A 22,120-nucleotide genomic window follows, 5' to 3' on the forward strand; every position below is an offset into this window, starting at 1 on the left:
TCTACTCCTCTTCAACTTCTCTTGAATCTCAACTCCTAAAACACAAATTTCACAACGCATTTACAGGAAAAAATACAAAAACCAAACATGGCAAATGGTTAGATGCAGGACATTTTACAAAAACCCAGAATATAACTCTTATATTAATAACTCTATATTAATTAACAAACAAACCCAAAACAGCAGCCAGGTGTACTAGACGTGAGTGTCCCTGACATCTACTCCAAGGACAAGGAGCATGGAAGGGCTTCCCTGAACCTGCTGGAGAGTACATGGAGGAAAGTTTCCTTGTCAGCCTGAGTACAAAAGTTAGCTTCATCCTGCCTGGGCCTGTCTTTCTTGTTTTCTCCCCACAGCGGAGCAGAATTGTCTCCTGCTCTATGGAGAATAAATACTGTACAAGCCGATCTGCAATGTGGCTTCTGTTTGGTCTTCACTTTTTCCTAGGTGGGCAGTCACCACCCCACGGTGTGTGTGTGCTCCCAGGGGCTGATTCTCAGGGCCCAGGCCCAAGGGTCAGGTGGGTGCTACATGTGAGTCAGTGGCACTGTGTCATTCATGCAGCCGCTGTTGGGTAGCTGCCCTAGCCCAACAGCAGTTACACCCTGATCTTCTCCCACAGTGCCAGGAGAGGTGCCCACAAGGGCCCGAGTTGGGAAAGCTGACACTAGGGTCCTACTTCACCAGAGGGACCAGCATGCAAGATGAAGTAGCTTCCACCTAAATTACTAATTATATTATGGAGCAGTTTTAAACAAAGTGATACACATTAATGTATCATATGTAATGCTATATTCTTGAGTTTGTAGTCTCCAAAATCATTGGACTTGATAATAGCAAGAATGGATTTTATTGTTTGTATTTACAAGGCCATTATGGCAATCTGAAATAAAAGTACAACAAAACTCTTATCCAAAAAATACATGATTAAATCTCAGAATTAAAAAAGTATGTAAGCAGTGCAAATGAAGTTATACTAGAATAGTAAATTACACACAAAATATATTATATTAGTTACACTCAAAAGTAAAATAAGTAATTACAAAAAGAATTCCTACTGGATAAAAAATATTACAGTGGTTTAACAGGTTGAAGTGATATAAGTTATATATATTTTTAAATAAAACTTATTTATATCTCCCAGTTCTGTTTATCTCAGAGAAGGAAAATGTTAGGAAGTAGAAATTATATGTGGAACCTCTTGTTTCCAGTACCATGAAGAGGACTGGCACTTCATAATGGGAGTCCTGGGGTGACACCCACACCCAGTCCATGTAGAACAATCAGAGGTCCGTGTGGTGACCCTGAGGGGGTCGAGGACAGGACATTACTGCTGCAAAAGGGGCAGCACTTGTTGTGGTGGGCTGCAGACAACAAAGCTCCATCAGTGACCAAACCAATCTCCCCAGCCTCAGGTGCCAAAGCCAGGAGGGAAGGCAGGGCAGACCCCAAGCCCTACCTTCAATCTGTGCAGCCTACACTGCCAAGGCCAGACCCGTTGCCCTGATTTGGAGCCTAACATGGGTAGGAAGTGTGCCCATTGCCTCCAAACGGAGCATCCCCAGAATGGCACCCAGAGCTGGGCCCATGTCAACCAGAAGGATGAGAGAGGAGGCTACAAAGCAAAGCCAAAGGGGCTTCGGGCTCCTGGTGCAGAAGCTGGTGCAGTGCAAGTCCAGGCTCCTCTGGCACTGATGGGCATATGCAGGGATGGCCCTGTACCTGAGTCCACAGAGATAAGAAAATGGAGGTCCACGGGGATGCTGAAGGGGCTCCAGGTTGCTGAGCTTCTGCAGCTGTCACAAGCCCTCTGGCAGAGGGGACAGCACATGGCTCCAGTCCCCAGACCACCTTAAAGACTGATGAGGTGAACCAAGGCTGGGCTGCCTGGCCCCAAAGGGGCGGTCTACATGCTTAGCCTTCCTTCTCCCATGGGCTGTGCTCTGTAGAAACATGGTGTCCCCCCAACCCCACACCCATGGGGGCAGGCAGTGACCCTAGAATGGCGTCTCTCTGGGATTGCACTTGCACCCAGCAACACTGCAGACCAGTACCAGCAGAGCTGGAGGAGGAGAGGGAAGCAGTGAACTCAATTCTAGCTCCATGGATGCCAGCTCCTGGGTGAAATGGACCAATTGAGACTGGGATGAGAGATCGGTAGGGTGAGCAATGCTCATCTGGCAATGCTGGGGAGCATGCACACACATCTCCTCACTGCACATCCGCCATAAGGGAGGGGGCCCCACTTCTCAATGGGTGACCTGAGGAGGCACTCACACCCACAGGGACTACAGAAATGGTGGTTACCGTGGTGATTGGGAAAGGGCTCTAGGGCACAGCTTTGCTGCAGCACTGAACAACTGGCAAAAAAAACTTTTCATCAATGATAACCTATTATACTTTAAAAACAGTTTTACTTTCCTCTTGTCCTATATTTTTGCATGGGGGACTCTGTGTTAACCAGAAATCTCCAGGATTTCTTCATGCACAGTAATACAAATAAAATTAGCTTCTATTCTTTTTTTAATTAAGGGAAGTTGCATTTAGTTCTTTCCCATGTTAGATTCATGAAAAAGAAATCCTGAAGTATATCCATAAAACACCAAATTCAGGACTTCTTCTGAACTCCTCTCTGAAGAAAGAGAATGCAATGACCAAGCAATAGGTATCACCCATATTGTCACTCTGCTAGCTCTCTCTCTGATTAGAAAATAATCCTACCAAGCACATGCAGATCACTTATGCAAAATGTTTTCCAACAATTCTTGTTGTTATATTGCATTTATCTTCCTCCTCCTGTCTCCCCTCTTGCGGCTATTCCCCAGGGTCCTGTTTCTTTCTTCCTTCTCTCCTCCCCTCTACTTTTTCCCTGTCCCCTCCTCTTCTCTCTCCTGCTATGCACTTCCTCCGCTATTATCCCTTCCTCCTCCTTTCCTTTCCTCTTTCTCCTACACTTTGACTTTCTTCTACTTCTTCTTTATGATCCTGTGGGTTGGACTCACACTAAGCAGATGCTCTGCTGCTCGCTACATTCCTCCAGTCTGGACTTCACTTCAATGACACTCTATTTCTGATTTGCTTTTAAAAAGCAAACCCAGCAAAGACTTTTGATTCAGGATTTAATTCATTGTACATATTTTACACCATAAATATGTGCTACTTCATACAGTGAGGCTAATAGGTTTGATTATGCTTTGGGCTTCAGATAAACTCATCAGAAATAATATGTTTGAAGGCAATCTAATGTGATCCTCTGTTGCTACCAAATTAATGAACTGGTTACTTTGTATCTTGCACAAGTACTTCTATATTGCTCCCAGTTTAGTGAACTGTCACTTTGTGGTAGCACCACAGTAACACTAACGCAAGGACTGATGGGGATCAGAAGATTAAGTCCAGACAGGAAAATCCATAAGATAGGTATCTCAAATTAACTACTAAAAAGAAATAAGAAGACCTGTGGCTACGTGGTTTAGTGCCTTCCTTGCACAGAATAAGCTGATGACAGGACCCAGGCCTGAGTTGAAGACCTGTGGTAGGTGCATACACACACACACACACACACACACACACACACACACACACACACACACACACAGAATTTCCCTGCTAGAGGAAGTAAAAATAGCTCTTTTCCCAATAACATGTCTGAGTTTTTAGGCTATGTGTTTGGATATTTTTGAAAGTTGTATTATTAACTTACCTAATTTTAACAAATGACATCCTGTTCACTATTATTTAATCCTGGTTGAAAAACATTTTAAGACATATTTTCATGTAGAAAATTGAATTTTTTCCCAAAAATAGTGACTGTCTTTGTTTATAAGAAATAATTGTGCCTTTACTTCATTAGTTCATAAATTAGAAAAGTAACCCTAACTCTAGAACCAATTGCCTTTGGATTCTTTTTTTTTTTTTTTCCTTTGGATTCTTAAAGCCACAAAAATACGTAAGTTTTTATTCATCCTATCTTTGATTCAGCTTATCTTTCTTAAAGTAATTCACAGTTTTACTCAATATCTTGCCATTTTTCTAACCTGAACCCTAACTGGAACATTCAGGATAACCTCACACTAATCATACCCTAATCCTAACATTATTAGCAGTTTCCTATTTCACATTCACCCAAATTCTAACTTGATGTGCTATTCGAAGATTTACTTTCAATTGGACCCTAAATTTTCCATTTCCCTAATACTAACACTAACCCCAGCTGGAACTACAACCTAACATTCACCCTAATGATAGTCCAATTCTAATGTTTAAGAAAAAGACTCTAGTTTTTATTCATTCTAATGAATACTCCAGTTTGCACTCTGGAAATGAGTTTCAGTTTGCCCTTATTCCCAAAAATTTCCTGACTCTACTGCTGAAGTGATCTTGTTCCATAACATGATCCATTATATTACTTTTCCTCACATTTTCTAATCAGGAAAGACACTGTAGTTTCCATTGATTCTACCTTTTCCTAAACCTCTGTTCCCTAAAACAGTTTCAGATTTACTTACCATCTTGTCCATCACTTAATGCTAATTCTCAACCTAAACTTGGCTGGAAAACTCTCATTAATCATTACAAGAATGATCACTGAGAAATAAGTATAATGATAATGCTCTAGTTACTATTCAGTCTCACATTTTTGCTTCTGCTTGTTAGTGAAAACTGAATTTTCTTTTTTTTGGTCGGTCGTGGGGCTTGTACTCTGGGCTTTGGTGCTATCCCTCAGCTCTTCAGCTCAAGGCAAGCGCTCTACCACTTGAGTCACAGCGTCACTTCCGGTTTTCTAGTGGTTTATTGAAGATAAGAATCTCACGGACTTTCCTTGCCAGGGCTGGCTTTGAACTGTGATCCTCAGATCTCAGCCTCTTGAGTAGATAGTATTACAGGCGAGAGCTACCGGTGCCCAGCTTGGAAACTGAATTTTATAGTAAAATCTTTCTTATTCATAACACTAATCATAATCAGGACAAAATACTGACCCTAATGTTAGTAAAATTATATGTCAATACTAACATTAACACAAGTAAACTAGTTTTCACTCATCCTAACTTCATTCAAATAAGACTTCCAAACATAAGCTTCAATTTTTTTCCCAATATCTTAGTCATTTTCTAACCCTAAACTTAATCTTTCTTAACTGGAACATTGAGAATAACCATACACCTAATTGTAAGTAGATTCTAATATTAATAGCAATACTCTAGTTCACATTCATTCTAATTCTTACCATGCTTATTCTAAAATTTACCTAGAATTTGAGCATCATTTTTTTCTCCTACACTCTAACCCTAACCATGTCTAGAATCTTAATGATAACCTTGAGACTAATAGTATCCCAATTCTAAAATTTATGTAAAATGCTCGCTGTGTCATCCTAGCTGAAATTCCACTTGTAATTCTTCAAATAAATTGCAGGTTTTCCTAAACCCTACAGATTTTCTCACTCTTAACTCTGAATCTATCTTGTTCCATAACAGGAATCATTATACCGATTGATCTCAAATATTGATATTATGAAATACACTGTACTTCCATTATCCCTGATTTTCCTGAATTCCTAGAACTTAAAATAAGTTCAGATTTACTTAACATTTAAACCTTTTCTTTTTGATGGTCTTCGGATTTTGTCTCTGGGCCTGGGCAGGATCCCTGAGAACTAGGCGTGGGCATGATCCTTGAGTTCTTTAGCTCGAGTTGTGCACTTTGCCACTTGAGCCTCAGCACCACTTTCATTTTTTCTGGTGGTTAATTGGAGATAAAATTCTCACAGACTTTCCTGCCTGGGCTGGCTTTGAACTGCAATCCTCAGAAATCAGCTTCCTGAGTAGCTAGGATAATAGACACAAGCCACCAGTTTAACCAATTTCTTTACTCTTTCGTCAACCCCCTTTAACCAGAAGCCTAATCCTAATCACAATCTGAATTAACACCAAATGGTTAATGTAAGGAAAATTGTCTGGGTTCTATTCAATTAGTCATGTTTTTGCTTTTACTTCTTAGTGGAAAACTAAATTTTACCTTAAAGTTTATCCTTCCCTAATCCTAACAAGAACTAAAACAACTGCTCACAATTAAAACCAAATCATATCTGAATGTTTAAAGAAACATAGACATTGGTTTTCATTCATTCTAACCTTGATGCCATTCAATCTTCTTAAAATATGTTGCAATTTTACACAATATCTTACATATTTTTCTCATCCTACTCCCAGCTCTAACTGGAACACGTTGCCTAATCCTAAACCTACAGATAATTTAATCATAATGTTAATAGCAAGCCTCTATTTCACATTTAACCTAACTCTTGCTAAGCATGTAGGCCTAAATTTTACTTGCACTTTGAAACTAAAAATTTTAAAGTGTTTCTCTATTTCTTGTCAGGTGTTGTTTTACATTATTTTTTAAAATTTTATTTTATTGTAAAGAGGCTTACAGAGAGATTACAGTTACATGTGTAAGGTAATGAGTACATTTCTTGTTGAACATTGTTGCCCTGTTCTTTGTTGTTCTCCCACTATCCCTTCCCTCACCCACCTCTCTAACTCCATCCTCCCCATGGTGTAAATTTCATTTTCAATATAGTGTGCTGTGAGTATCATTGTTGCAATAGATCATCTTGTGTTGAACCTAAATTTTCTTTTCTCTAACCCTAATTCTAATTCTGTCTGGGATCCTAAACCTAACCATAACAGTAATTATATATATATATATATATATATATATATATATATATATAAATTCAGAAATTAACAAAAATATTGAAGTTTTTATTCATCGTTAATCCACTGTACATCTTGAATTAAGTTGCAGGTCACCTTAAATCTTCCAAATTAGCTTATATGTGCATACAAAAAGATGTAATTTGATGTGAAAAACAGGGAGGACAATCAAATGCTTTAAATATATTTTGGAAAGAGCATAACGAAACTGCCACTTCTAACAATTAATAACCATTAACAAAATAACTAAAAATTAATAAGTAAATAATATACTGCCTTCTAATATTCTTTAAGAGAGCCATGATATGTCTTGTGAATAAAATGCTTATGTTAGATAGACTATGCTCATGCATAATTTATTTTATTATTGGCCAATTATTTAATTTAATCAATAAAAATATATCAAATAAGATTCCATGATAAAAATGTAAATAAGTTACTTAGCAATTGTTTGTGAAAAAATAGTCATGACTTTTAAGAAACTAAATGTCTATTTCCCTACAAAGCACTGTTTTCGGTTTACAAATCTAATATTTCTACTAAGTTTAGAGATAATAATTGACATGAAAAACAAGTAACTGTACATCTTATTTCTTGAATGACTGATGTTTTAAACATTATCTTTTATTCAAATGAATACTTAGGTCTACTTTTTCAAAATAAATGTAATTTTATCTCCTTTCAGAACAAGTACTTTCTCTGCAATTAGTTGTATTAGTATATTCAGGTATTTATACGCTAAATTTTCTATGTTTGTTATGTAGTTACATGGTTTTTCTATTCACAAATGTCTAACCTGTGGGATTTTTGCTTCATTAATATAAATTTTCTCTGGTTGTTGTGAAGGCTCCAGTAAGCAGTATGGTCAAAAACATTTCCTGAATTCTAAATAATAAATCTAATCATTTTTAGCCTTTGATAATATCATTCATTTTCTCTTCAGAGCAATTAAACTAAAATAAATACTACTTTTTAAACATTTCACTCATATTGTAAATAATATTAACATAGTTCACACAGAGACTAATTATTTCAAACTCACCATATTTAATGATCATCGTGTGAAGAATATAGAGAGTAGAGGGTCCTTATACTCAATAATACTTGTTGTTAAATTAAATCAAATCATATATCTGGATTTCTAATTTGGAGTTAATCATATGGAAACAGGAACATACAAAGAAAAATGATTACTTTGGGACCATTTTCTTGTTAAAATTTTGCAGCAAAAATATCTCTAAGAAATATATTTTTTAATAAAATGTTTCAACCCTTAGTTAAAGTGCATTATGCTTTCATATAAAGTTTATCTCAAAATAGAAATTCTGCAACTAATCTAATGTATGTTTTCATGAACAAAATGCTATGACTTCTAATCTTGTTACATGATTTTAATTATATTTTTGTTGTGACATGATTCCTATTTACACTTAATACTAACTTGATACAAATCATGCCCATGCACACTAACTTACATAAGATAATATTCAAACAAAATTATCTTTCTCCCTATCTCCCACAGGGAAGTGTGAGGTGTTGAAGTATATTAAATGAAAGCACTCTAAAAGAGAGTCTTTATGAAATGGAAATTTGTAACGAGAGGATGGGATCATGAGCAATTTCTACTTGGCTGAACAGGAATTCTCTTTTTACAGCACTTTCTAAACTTTTAATCACACAGGGAAATCCACAAAATTTGAAGTTCATATGAAGGAATTACATTCCTAAAATATGTGGCAACCCTGCTCAAAAGTTCGGTCTCATCACTAGTTCTTTGTGTCTGCTGGCTGACTTATTTCTCTATCATATGTTTCATATTATTAAGCATATTTGTAATTCAGCTGTGAGTACAGAGCAGGAGACTCCTGAAATCACTGCTATTGCTGGGTAATATTCAGGAGAGAGTTAAAAGATTATATTACTCTCCAATTCCTCCCTTTGGCCTTCAATAAACCAATTAATTGTCAAAACAATCATGTAAGATGTTAGTTTACTTTTCTCTTTTTAAGTAGGATGAAGCAAGTGTTTTTCGCAGTAAAAAATGATGACAGTAGTATCAGAATTCTGATATGAGTAACTTCTCCCTAACAAGCAATGCTCTATGGGCTGTAAATATGGAAGTCACACTTAAATTCTCTCTCTCTACAAACACTCACACAGACACAGACACAAACATACAGACACACAGACACAGATACAGACACAGACACACACACACACACACACACACACACACACAGCTGCCACCCAGACACATAAGAGATCAGTTCAATTCCTTGGTAATGATAGTTGATTGATGTTTGCTCCGTTGGTTTTTCTTTTTTTCAGGACCTTGCCTGGACCTACATCTTTCTCTGAAATCAAGTCCCCTGCTCTTAGTATACTGTGTCTATGTATTCATAGTATGTACCTGGCTCCTTCAGGCCAATTAATAATACCCTGAATAGAGTATCCTCAAACTTGACATTCAAGTCAAACTCCATGAATTCATACCATTATTCCGACAGACTAAAATTTATTGGATCTAGAAACCAAAAAAAACCCCACTTTGTTATATTAATAGGAATTGACCTCGTGAAAGTAGAATACTATTGATCAGGAACTGAGGTAAGAGGACAGGCAGGAATAAGTGGGAAAATGTAGAATACTGGATGCTTGTTAGAGATATAAAATCATCGTCTGTTGGATCATTTATTGTAAACTTATCCTATATTGAAAGCTCAATTTACATATACAGTTTTCCAGCTATTTGTTTACCCATCATTTCTGATCACAAATCCTCTTATGAATTTTTATAGTATCTTTGAATAAATCACATATTCAAGAGTACTATGCTCATCTTCTGAAGAGTAATTATTTTAATTAACTTTGCTTAATACTAATTTACTTGTAGCAAATACGTTAAAATGTCTCCTCTCTTTCTTTCAATGTAATAACATACATTGCATATTATTAATGTCTCTTCATACAAGCCTGAAATCACTATTTCAAACTAACACAAACAAAAAATTAAAATAACCTGATACAACCACCACAAATCCTAAATTATGTTGAAAAAAATCAACAATATATAAAATATATCTGAGGAATTGGAAAAACAATGGCAAAATAACAACAGAAAATTCCCCTAGCTCTCTCTAATGAAACAGAGAATTAGAGTCCTAGCAGGTACTCCACTTCTAAAAAGTCACACCCAGTCAGTTATAACTATATATAGATATACAATTCAAAAGAAGATTTTATACTGTCTTCACAAGAAAACAGAAATATATGAAAAGGTGCCCAGCCAGGCAGGTGACTGCTGTGACTTTGTTGGCCAACATATTTAAAAGCACAGCTGCAGTGTGGAAATAAAAGGTCCACATGGGAAAAAAATGCAGGAACAGAAATGTACATTGGAGACAGCCACATCCATACTCAGAGACAATTCAAGATACCATTGGGCAGCCCAAACTGTCATTGGAACCACAAGTATTAACATCACAACATCTCACCACAATTGATTTCTACTCCTACACTTAATGGTCTAGACAAAAACCTAATTCCACAAAAACAAATCACAACAAAAGATCCAACCAACATATGGCAAATCAACCAAGAACATAAAGAGTCACCTATTAAGATTGTAGATCACCCAAAAGAAATCCTCCAAGTGAACAGAGCAAATCAGAAAAATACAAGAAAAGTGATGTCAAGGTAGTAAAATTCACACAGTAAATAACCAGGCATTAGAACATACAATGAGGGACCTAGAAGGTAGTTTTCAAAATACATTATAATTACTGCTGAAAATGTGATTAATGAAAAGATACAAAACCTCTACAAGGAAATTTATTGAACAAGATGCGAACAACCAAAGATTAGCAAAATAATTCATGGAGACTACAAACAGAAAAATAAATTCTGAAAAGGCAAATGGATGCCTAGTTAAAAGATATGAGAGAAGATACAGCTAAATAAACAACCCTACCAACCCCCTCATCCAAAGAAATATGTAAAGAAAGTCCATACAAGGCCTAAAACAAAGCTTTATAAAGAGATAGAAACCCTAAAAAATGACCAATTATAAAACAGGGAAATCAAAAACAAATTATAAAGTCTTCACAGCAAAAAGATGACAAAGAAGATAATCTCAGGGGTAAAAGACCAAGTAGGTCTAAGAGGAAAGAGGAAATAATCATTTAGAACAAATCCAAGAAATAAGAAATGATCTTGCCAGAATTTCATGACTCAGTTAGAAGATCAAATTTGGGGGAGATTGGTCTCAAGAAGGAGAAGAGCAGGAAACTAAATGGATGAGAAACATATTACAGAATTCTAGCAGAGAACATTCCAAACATCCAAAGAGATAGGCACATTTAGAAAAGAGAAGGCTTTAGAACACCAAACAGAATTCTAGAAGAGAACAACCCACCACCACATCATAATCCATTAGAGGATCATTAATGATCAAGGAAATGATTCTTAAAGCTGTCATAGAGAAAAGATTATTTATAAAATATATACAGTCAGAATAAACACAGATTTCTTAGTTGATATGATCAAAACGAAGAGCCTGGCTTGATATATAACAAACATTAAAGGCAAACAACTATCAACAGTGAATATGGTCCCAAGCCAAACTCTCCACCACATCAGCAGGATAGAAGTTAATCAAATATATCCTACAGAGAGAAGATCAAGAAGAACAGGAACTGGTTATATAAGATGATAACTAGGTAAATATATTAAGAGTAGATGAGGCACAGCTCCTAAGAGCTCCTAAGAGAATTCACCCAAATAGATAAAATTAGAGAAAAACTGAGACATCATAACATAAATTAGCAAAATTGTGAATGTTATGAGAGTACTTTGAAAACCATATACCAATCACCTGGAGAATCCTGGAGTAATTGATGCTTTCCTATACTCGAACTGAACCAAGAAGTGATACATAAGAAATAATGAAAATGAAATGTCAATAAACAATTTCCCATAACAGAAAAATCTAGGACTCAATAGATTTACCGTGAAATTAAGGCCTGCAAAGAACTTACAATACTCAGCTCTAACACTTCAATGGACTAGAAAGAGAAATGGAATTATCAAACACAATCTATGAAGCTAGAATTAGACTCTTCCACAAATCAGCTAGGGACTCATCAAAGAAAGAGAACTATGAAATCAGCTCTTTGATAAGCATTGATGCATAACTTCTCAATACAATTCTCACCAACCAACTTCAACAATTACCAAAAAATACATGCTATGATCAAACAGTATTCATCCTAGCATACGGCTGGATTCAATATAATTGTCAATAAACATAACACACACCATCAGCAGAAGCAGGGACAAGAACCATATGATTGTTTATATGGATGTAGAAATAGCTTTTAACAAACTCCAATACCCCTTTATTATTGAAAGGAACGTATGGAACTTTCCTCAATATGATACAGAGTATGTATAGGACAAAGAGAAAATAAGCATGTACCTAACGATGGAGGCATGAAGACATTAAAATCAGGAATGAGAAAAGGATGTCCACTCTCTCTACTACTCTTCAATATAGTAGTGGACTTTCTAGCAAGGACAATAGTCAAGAGAAAAATATAAAAGGGATCCAAATATGAAGGAAGTAAAACTATCCCCTTTCACAGATGAAATGATACTTTATATAAAGGACCCTATAGCTCCCCCCCCCTAAAATTTAGTAAAAGTGATGCTAATCTTCAGCAATGTAGCAGGGTATAAAACCTACAAGAATCAGTAGTTTTCCTGTGTTACCAACAATGGGAAGATCCAGGCTGAAATCCAAAAAACAACCTCATATGTATTAGCCTCAAAATCAAATCAAATCTAAGCAAAACAAAACAACAATAAAACTAGGAATTAATTAATTTAACAAAAATGTGAAAGACCTCAATTGTGAAAACTTTAAAAGCCTAAAAGCGAAACTGAAGGAGATTCAAGGAAATGGAAAGTCTTTCAATGCTCCTGGTTGGAAGAATTAACATTGTGAAAGCTGCAATACTGCCCCCAAACAATTGGCAATGCAATACACATAAACATCCCTACAATATTCTTCAATGCAATAGAGAAAGCAATCCAAATTTATTATTGAATTACAAAATTACAGTTCAAAGAGAAGGCTTAGAAATGAGCTCATAGGCCTATAGTCATCTTACACACACACACACACACACACACACACACACACACACACACACACACACACACACACACACACTGGAATTCTATTCACCCATCAGAAAGGATGACTGTTCACCAGTCTTAAGGAACATCAAAGCCTTGGGAAAATTATACTAAGAGAAAAGAATGCTGACTCAAGCAATATAGGTTTCATATATTCATTCATTCATGGTAGCTAGAAGGTACCTACAAATCTACAAGAGAGATTCTTCTATGGCTAGGGAGGTTGAGCATTTCTTCATGTGACTATTGGCCATCCTTTTTTCTTCTTCAGAGAAGTTTCTCTTTAAGTCATTAGCCCACTTATTTATTGGGCAGTTGTTTCTTTGAGGATTTGTTGTTGGGGGATTTAATTTTTTGAGTTCCAAGTATATTTTAGATATGAGACCCTTGTCCGTTGCCCTAGCCATAAAAGAAATGCAAATCAAAACAACATTGAGATACCACCTCACCCTTGTTAGAATGACAAAAATCTAGAACTCTAATAACAACAGATGCTGGAGGGGCTGTGGACAGAAGGGAACCTTACTTCATTTTTGGTGGGAGTGTAAACTTGTTCAACCACTTTGGAAAGCAGTATGGAGGTTCCTCAAAAGACTCCACATAGAGCTCCCCTATCACCCAGCAGTCCCACTTTTGGGCATTTACCCAAATGTTTACAAACAAGACCACACTAAAGTTACCAGCACAGCTATGTTTATTGCAGCATTATTTACCATAGCTAAGATATGGAACCAACCCAGATGCCCCTCAGTAGATGAATGGAACAAGAAAATGTGGTATATATACACAATGGAATTCTATGCCTCCATCAGAAAGAATGACATTGCCCCATTTGTTAGGAAATGGAAAGGCTTGGAAAAAATTATATTAAGTGAAGTAAGCCAAGCCCAAAGAAACATAGGACCCATGATTTCTCTTATTTGCAATATCTAGTATATGTATGAGTCAAGCAGAAAAGGTCAGATAAGGTGATGTTAGGAAAATGAACCCTAAGATATGTATTTAAATGTTTTTTTCTTTCTTGCATTTGTTTCTAACGCAATTATAAGATTATTTCTTTGTTGCTTCGTATGTCCCTCCCCCACAGTATAACCCCTTCTTTCACTGTATTTGATCTCAGTATAATTTGTGGAGGTGGAGGGGAAAAACAAGTCGTTTAAATAAGGATACAGGTCGACCTGTTGCAACAATGAGAAGTACAAGTTGTCATGTCAAAAACGAACTTTACAATTTGGGGGGGGGAGGATTGGGTAAGGGGGGAGGGAGGATGGGAAGGGATGGGAAGGGTAAACAAAGGAAGAGGCTACAATGCTTGATAAGATATATACTCACTATCTTGCCCATGTAATTGTAACCTCTCTGTACAGTATTTTCACAATAAAAAAATAAAAATTAAAAAAAGAGAGAGATTCTTCCTCCAGTTTGAATTGCCATTATCAAGAAAACTGACAATAGCAAATGCTAACGTGGATATAGCCAAATGGGAACTTTATTACACTGTTGGTGGGAAATTAAATTTGTTCAACCATTCTGAAGTGCAGTACGGACTTTCTGCAAAAGACTAAACAGATCTCCCTATGACACAATAATTCCTCTCATGGGCAGTAATCCAATAAATAACAAACAAGCTCACATTAAAGCTACCAGTATAAGCATGTTCAGGGGCCAGGCAAAGAGTTCAAGGACTGGAAAAAAAGTTACCACTGTTGGTATTTGTTTCCCCAAATATGAACTTTTGACATAAGATACAAAATCTTTCTATTTGCAACAGTTAGAATAGGACTTACCTGTAGTGGGTGATAAAATGTCTTCTTTGTTGAATGTTAGGAAAAGCCGTAGGCAGTCCAAGAAAAGGGAGACATTTTGTTGTTGTTGTTGTTGTTGTTGTTGTTGTTGTTGTTCGAGGTGCTTGAAGCCTGGGCTTGGGCACTGTCCCTGAGCTCTTCAATTCAAGGTGAATGCTTTACCTTTTGAACCACATCGCCACTTCTAGTTTTCTGGTGGTTAAATGGAGATGAGTCTCAGGGACTTTCCTGCTCAAATTGGCTTTGAACAGCAGTCCTCAGATCTTAGCTTCCTGAGTAGCTACGATTACAGCTGTGAGCCGCTGTCACCAGGCAAAAATGGGAGATTTTTATAAAAGAAAATCCACCTCTTCACCTGTGTCTAAACCTCAGATATTACTATTAGAACACTTCATCCTCAACTCATTTGATCTGACATTTGTAAATTTTCTCTTTTCCTTCTTGTGGAAATACTGCAGTCAATGTCAACTCAACTGTGGGACTGGATCATTTGTATGGTAATCGCTAGCACCTAAACCAAAAACATTTACATCAAAACAAATGAAACCCTCATTTCGAATAATTGCTTTCTCTTTTTATTACAAATCTGTGCTTGATTATTTCTTAATGTGATATTGGACCTCCTAACAGTGTGATGAATTTTTCTTTCTCTTGAGCAATTGTCCTTCTTCCACATGGGTCAAATATTTAAGATTTCAAAAATTTCCATTGATAATTCATTAAGTTGACCTCGAAGAAATTGTGCATTTCTGGAATTGGTCTTCTGTGTTGTTCTTACATGCACAGGCTTTCTATGATTTATTTGTTTTATAAGGAATTCTATATTCCAATCTTTGTGTGACCAATTTTAGTCCCTCTGATCAGTCTTTCCTACCCTCTCTCAGGAGTCTTTAATTTCAGCCTGCCTCATAAAAAATATATTAGTTATCAGCTAAATGACTCCCAGCTTCAGGTTTTTGCCTGATTCATGTAGGCTGTGATAGGAGCCTTGACTTGCCTTGCTTACTGGAGTTTTTTACTTGTTTGTTTTGTTTTGTTTTTAGAGGTCTAGGATTATTAGTCAATATATTAGCTTCTCTGGGCCGCAGTGATCACCTGGACTAGAGTCAATGGGTTTTTGTCCTAATGATACAAAAACAGCTGACTAAATTCCTGTTTTAATTGTCTCAAAATGAGGCAATCTGGCATCCTTGCAAAGCCATCAATAATATTCTGCTACCACTTACAGAAATTGTCTATCAAGATGGCTTTTCAAGGTTGACTGTAAAAAATGTTTATTTCTGTGTGGGAGGACCATATAAAAATCAAAAAAAAATCACATCGTACATTATAAATACTTTAGAAACAACAGCAAGAAAAAAAACCACTTGTGTCCCTATCTTGGGGTTCAGTTAGCTTAACATCACCTTATCTATTCCTATGCACATAGCTTTTGACCTTTTCTGCTTATCCACGACATATATTAATTATTTCCAATAAGGGATACCACGTGACCGATGTTTCTTTGGACTTGGATTATTTTAGTTAATATAATTTTTCCAATCTTTCCATTCTGTAACGAATTGGGCGATGTCATTCTTTCTGATGGACGATAGAATTCCCGTACACACACACACACACACACACACACACACACACACACACACAAACTCACAATGTTTTCTTGATCCATTCATCTACTGAGGGACATAGGGGTTGGTTTCATATCTTAGCTATGGGAAATAATGCTGCAATAAACACAATTGTATTGATAATTTTCATATGGTCTTTTTCCTGACTATTTAGGTGAATGCACAAAAGTGGGATTGCTGGGTCATACGGGAGCTCTATGTGGAACCTTTCAAGGAACCTCCATACAGCTTTCCAAGTGGTTGAACAAGTTTACACTCCCACCAAGAATGAAGTAGGGTTCCCTTCTGGCCACATCCCCTCCAGCATCTGTTAATGTAAAAATGTGGAGCGCATCTCGAATTTGCGTGTCATAGTTGCACAGGGACCATGCTAATCTTCTCTGTATTGTTCCAATTTTAGTGTATGTGCTGCTGAATTGAGCACAGAACATTTTTTATATATAAAGTGGAATTGATTTTCTTAAACTAGACATTACAACAAAAAGTAAGTTCAAAAGAATTGTTGTGAAATTTTAGAACCATGTATTTCTTACATAAGCACACATTTAAGACTAAAGTCAAGACTGATATGTCAAAAACAAAATAATTCCACATATTTGTTGTTCAACAGATGTGTAGGGAGAGGAATTCAATTATTCTCTACAAGGCACCTATCATAATGAACACTGCAGCAAGTGTTAAGTTTTTTTTAAAGTTTTAATGTTTTAAATATGTTTAATTTTGGGAATTTGCTTATATGCCAAAATTAAGATTGTTTGGTAGGTCATATAACTTTTCTATAAAGTATTTAAGATTTATGGTAGCAGACATATACTACTAAGTATGTGCAATTCAGAGTTTATAGAAAATTTACTAATGAGAAGTTGCAAAGTCTTTGTATGAAGAAACAGTGAAGAGTTAAGACTTTGTTAACTACACAGTTTCTGTTAAAACTTTAGGGCTTCCTTACTTTATATGTTAGCGAGGAACAAAAATGATTATATAAACCATATACAGATGATGAGACGAGACATAAATAGTAATCTTAGAGGGTAAATTTAAAGACTACTCATAGCCTATAAAACTCTTGTTGAACATCATAATCTTAGCCAGTTTTAAATGTACAGGAATATGAGAAAATAGTAAAATCTAATATGTAGTACACTTCAAATACTGGAAACAATGGTATTTGGTTTTTATTTTATTAATCATTAATATTTAATTATTGGTTTTCTTTATTTGTAGCATTGTTTTCCTTGTTGTAATATAATACAACTTTTTGTAAGTCATCATTACGAGATACTTTGAGAATGTTACTGGGATGGCCATACCATTTTTTATAGGTGCATGTGAATTTACAAAGAGCAAAATTAAGAACAAAATATTGATTAAAATTTTCTCAAGTAGAGTTTGAATCAGGAGTGTTGATAAATGTCCACAAATAAATCTTAGCCCTATGCTGAAGCAGTGGTTTTACAGAGTTGAGGCCACAAAATTGAGAGATGGTTTTTGTGTTTAGGTTTTTGGTTTTGTTTCTGTTGGTTGTGGGCCTTGAACTCTGGGTCCTGTGTACTGCTCCTCAGCTCTTCATCTCAAGGCTATTGCTACCACTTGAGCCACAGCACCACTTCCATCTTTTTCTGCTTATGTGGTGCTGAGGAATGTGGTGTTGATGGGTTATCATACATCAAATACCTTCAAATGTACATGTAGAGTCTAAAGATAGCAGTATGAATATTCTCATACAGCTCTTGTTTATCTGTTATGCACTTTCACTATTATGATATTTCTCTCTTTCATTCTCTCTTATTTCCTCTCTTTCTCTTTCATGCTCCATGTCTGCTACTTAGAATTTCTGCTGGGCTACTATTATCCTTCAGGACCCACTGGGATTTTGGGAACATGATAGGGACCATCAGTTACCCTTGCATTCTTTAAGAGTTGTAAGAGTGACGTGATATTATCCTTTGCCATTCTAAATGGCAAAACAACAGATCTAGGAATTCCTGTTCACTTTTAGTACTATTACAAATTTTCTTCATAGGAATCATTGGGACGGATAAAGATACTTTTAACCTGTGTCCTAAAGGTCTTTTCCTTTTACAAGCAACCTTTTTCTTGTATTATCAGTAAGTAACAAAAACAAAGCTATCCTATGGAAAGTAGGCTGAAGTTGTTCACAGGGATGGAAAACAAGGAAGTGGGGGAAGTGAGCACAGATCCTCAGAGCAGTTTATCATGTACACTTTGTAAGAATGACAATGTGCTGGGAAGTCTAGATTAAATCACTAAACACCTGAAATATATAAATATATGTACATATATTTATATATGTATATTTATTTATACATGCATATATGTGTGTATATGCCCTTATATATGTACACATGTATATTGCTCTACATACAAATACACACATACATATACACATGTATACATGCACACATGGAGAAAGACGCATAGATACAGCCAACACAAGTTTCACTACTTGTTGAATATGCCCTAGACAGAATGGTTGGAACCAAATATGTTGAAGATATATTTGTCTCTAAGAGTTCTTTTAGCACTTCTCTTATCTCTTAAAACTGGTAAGTTTTGACAGATTCGACTTGCAAATGCAGTACAAGTGATAGCAAATCACCCAGAAATCTCAGTAAGTATAGGTTATATGGTGTCTCCTTGCTCCCCACGGAATGCTTGCTCTTGTAGACACTCTCAACAACCAAAACAGCAGGAGAATATCCTGGTAAAAAATAAAGTTACATGGCATCTTTCATTGAGCTCTTTTCCAACAGCCAGCATCAATTCCTAAGTAATGAGTGAGTCCACAGAAGACTGGAGCTCAGGTCAACATTTAACCAACCCATGTGATAAGTCTTATGTGAGAAATGCTGACCGAGGTCTTGCATTTCCTGGCCATGAAAATAAGAAAAAGTATTTGTAATGTATTAAAATTTGAGAATAATTGGTATCCTGTCAATAAATGTGTAGAATACAATTATACCAACTGACAAAAGATGCATTTCATTTGTGTGCTTTTGGACTTGGCGAGTGATTTTAAGTGTGTCTCACAAGTAGAATCAACATAAATCAAGCCAGCATTTCTTCATTTAAGATACAAGGAAAGGATACAGGTTGACCCATTGTAGCAATGAGATGTACAAGACACTCTTTCTGGGGGGACTAAGACCACATGATGGTTTTTTCTACAACCCCCATTATTCCACCAACTTTACTCCCCTCTCCTCTTCACTCTTCTAAGGGTTAAACTACTTAATTCATATACTAATCCACCTCATCACAAATTTGATTTAAAGGTTTTCTGCTCTTGTTATCAATGTTTGTTTAAGGGTTGAAATTCTGTGTGTCAAAATTTGCCTTGCATTTTGTTTGGTATTACCTACTATTCTGACATTGACCACGTGGTTTTATCATATTGGGAAAAAATATCACTTTGTCACTGGAATTCCAAAAAAAGTATAGCCGATTTTCATTTTTTAAAAACCCAAGTGCATCTTAGAACTTTAGTTTAAAAGTGTGTGTGTGAAAACATGTTCAACATAATCTAATTATAAAAACTCTGTAACAAGTTATCTTCTTCTATGTCTTTATTTTTTTTTTTTTGGTCCAGTCGTGGGGCCTGAAGTCTGGGCCTGGGCACTGTCCCTCAGCTCTTCAGCTCAAGGCTTGCGCTCTACCACTTGAGCCACAGCACCACTTCCGGCTTTTTTTCTTTTTGCTTATGTGGTGCTGAGGAATCGAAACCAGGGCCTCATGCATGCAAGGCAAGCGCTCTACCACTGAGCCACCTTCCCAGCCCCTTCTTCTATGTCTTGATAGTGATACTTCCTATCAAATTTACTGTTTGTTAAAAGAAAACCTTTTTTTTCAAGGGTAGTAGTAAAAGGAATGATACCCAACTCAGCTCCTAGCCAGATGTGATGAAAAACAAACCAGTAAGGAGGTAAGAATTGTCTTAAAATGTTTGTTCCACATATCTGTTTCTGTCCCCAGAAACTTCGAGTATAGGAGATGGTATGAGTCAGTATAACATGTGGAGGAGATGGGGACAAACAAGTCGTTTAAGGATTCAGGTGGACCTGTTGCAACAATGAGAAGTACAAAATGTCATGGCAAAACCAGCTTTACAATGTCTGTGTGGGGGGGGAGGGGGGTATGATTGGGTGGGGGGGAGGGGGGAAGCTGGGAAGGGAGGTGAAGGGTAAACAAAGGAGGAGGCTGCAATGCTTGGTAAGAAATGTATGCATTATCCTGCCCATGTAATTGTAACCCCTCTGTACAGTATGTTCTCAAATAAAGTAAAATAAAATTAAAAAAAAAAAAGACAGCTTGTGAGTAAAGTTGGTAAGTAATTCTTGACTGTGATTTAACATTAAAACTAGCATGTCATTCTCTATGTCCATCTAAAGTCGTTTCTTTAACGTCTGTGTATAATTTTGTAAGTAACTAAACAGGAGGTTTGACAATTCATCCGAGGGAGGCGGTCTTGCCCAGATCCTGCCTGGACCATCCTACCTTCACCATGGTAAACTGGACTCCTGCCTGACTCCATCACACACAGCTGATTCTTGGTAAAAGACTGATTTAGATTTACAAACTCCAACTCTTGTGGGACACTCTCTGTAAACCTTACTCTTCCTGATATGAAAAAGCCAGCTATGTTGTTATACTATTGAAACATGTATAGGCCAGGAGAGCATCTCATACAATTTAGTTATCAGGTTTTCCAGGCAGACAAGCTATGCTCAAACTCTCATCCCGTCTATTGAATTTTGTCATTGCAGAGTTCTGGCAAGGACTTGTTGATCAATTCTTGGCAGGGTGCACATAAACTCCACTTGTTCTCACTGATCTCTTTGTTGCTTTAATTGGAAATGATAAATGGTTTTTGTGGCAAAGACTGCAGCAGTTCAAAGCCAGCCCAGGTAGACAAATCCCTGAGACTCTATCTCCCAACTAACCATCAAAAAGCCAGGGTAGAAGCTGGCTCAAAAATTAACCAGCCAAATGCTAAATGTGGCCCTGTGACTCAAAGTGGTAGAATGCTAGCCTCGAGCAGAATTGCTCAGGGAAAATGCTCAGGCCTTGAGTTCAAAGCCCATATCACAGCCACAAGTACTTAGATCCCAGGACAAGGTGGAAAAGAATAAGAGGAAAAGATATTACATCATCCACTTTGTGCCTGCCCTTTCAAAATTAACCAGATCCAGGTCAAAAGAAACAAGTTGAGAATCTTGTCCATCTAATGTCCATATCTGTCTAACTCATAAATGCACAGGAATTTACATTCTTGCCTTTGTTACCTGCTATTTATAGGAAATGATCAAGGTCTCTCACCAGGCCCTTAACTACTCCAATCCAGCCCTAGTTTTTGACTGGTTATAGGTTCATGATCCAAATGGAACTTTTCTGGTTTATTCCCTTGTTGTGTTTTCTGATGTCACTCATATCAACTAGTCCTGCCACCTTGTCAGCCTTTTGCCTGATCTCAGTATTTTCAAGTTTCTCTCTAACAGGATAACAGCCCTCACTCGAACCTGGGACCAAGTCAAGGACATCCGATTACTTCAGGCAGCCAGAGGCTTTGCTTACACTGCCCTGGACCGAGCACAGACTTGGACCTGAAGGCCCCAGCCCCAGTGACTACTGAACACACTCATGACAGCTGGAAGTATCCAGAAAAGACCACGACGCCCCTCCACCTTTTATACTCCAGGGTTCAAAATGATGGAATCTGCTTTGTTCTCATAACTCCATGATTCTCTTC

The 22,120-nt window shown here is 36.8% G+C and overlaps 1 non-coding gene across 1 annotated transcript; it reads right to left on the bottom strand.

Moving 5' to 3' along the window:
* Positions 1–16,670: 16,670 nt before the first annotated feature.
* Positions 16,671–16,777, bottom strand: LOC122121169. The gene has a single exon (XR_006149904.1). It is a non-coding gene; the product is annotated as a U6 spliceosomal RNA (small nuclear RNA).
* Positions 16,778–22,120: the final 5,343 nt, after the last annotated feature.

Source organism: Dipodomys spectabilis, unplaced genomic scaffold, assembly GCF_019054845.1.
Source record: "Dipodomys spectabilis isolate Male_0828 unplaced genomic scaffold, ASM1905484v1 ptg000185l, whole genome shotgun sequence".
Classification (NCBI taxonomy): domain Eukaryota; kingdom Metazoa; phylum Chordata; class Mammalia; order Rodentia; family Heteromyidae; genus Dipodomys; species Dipodomys spectabilis.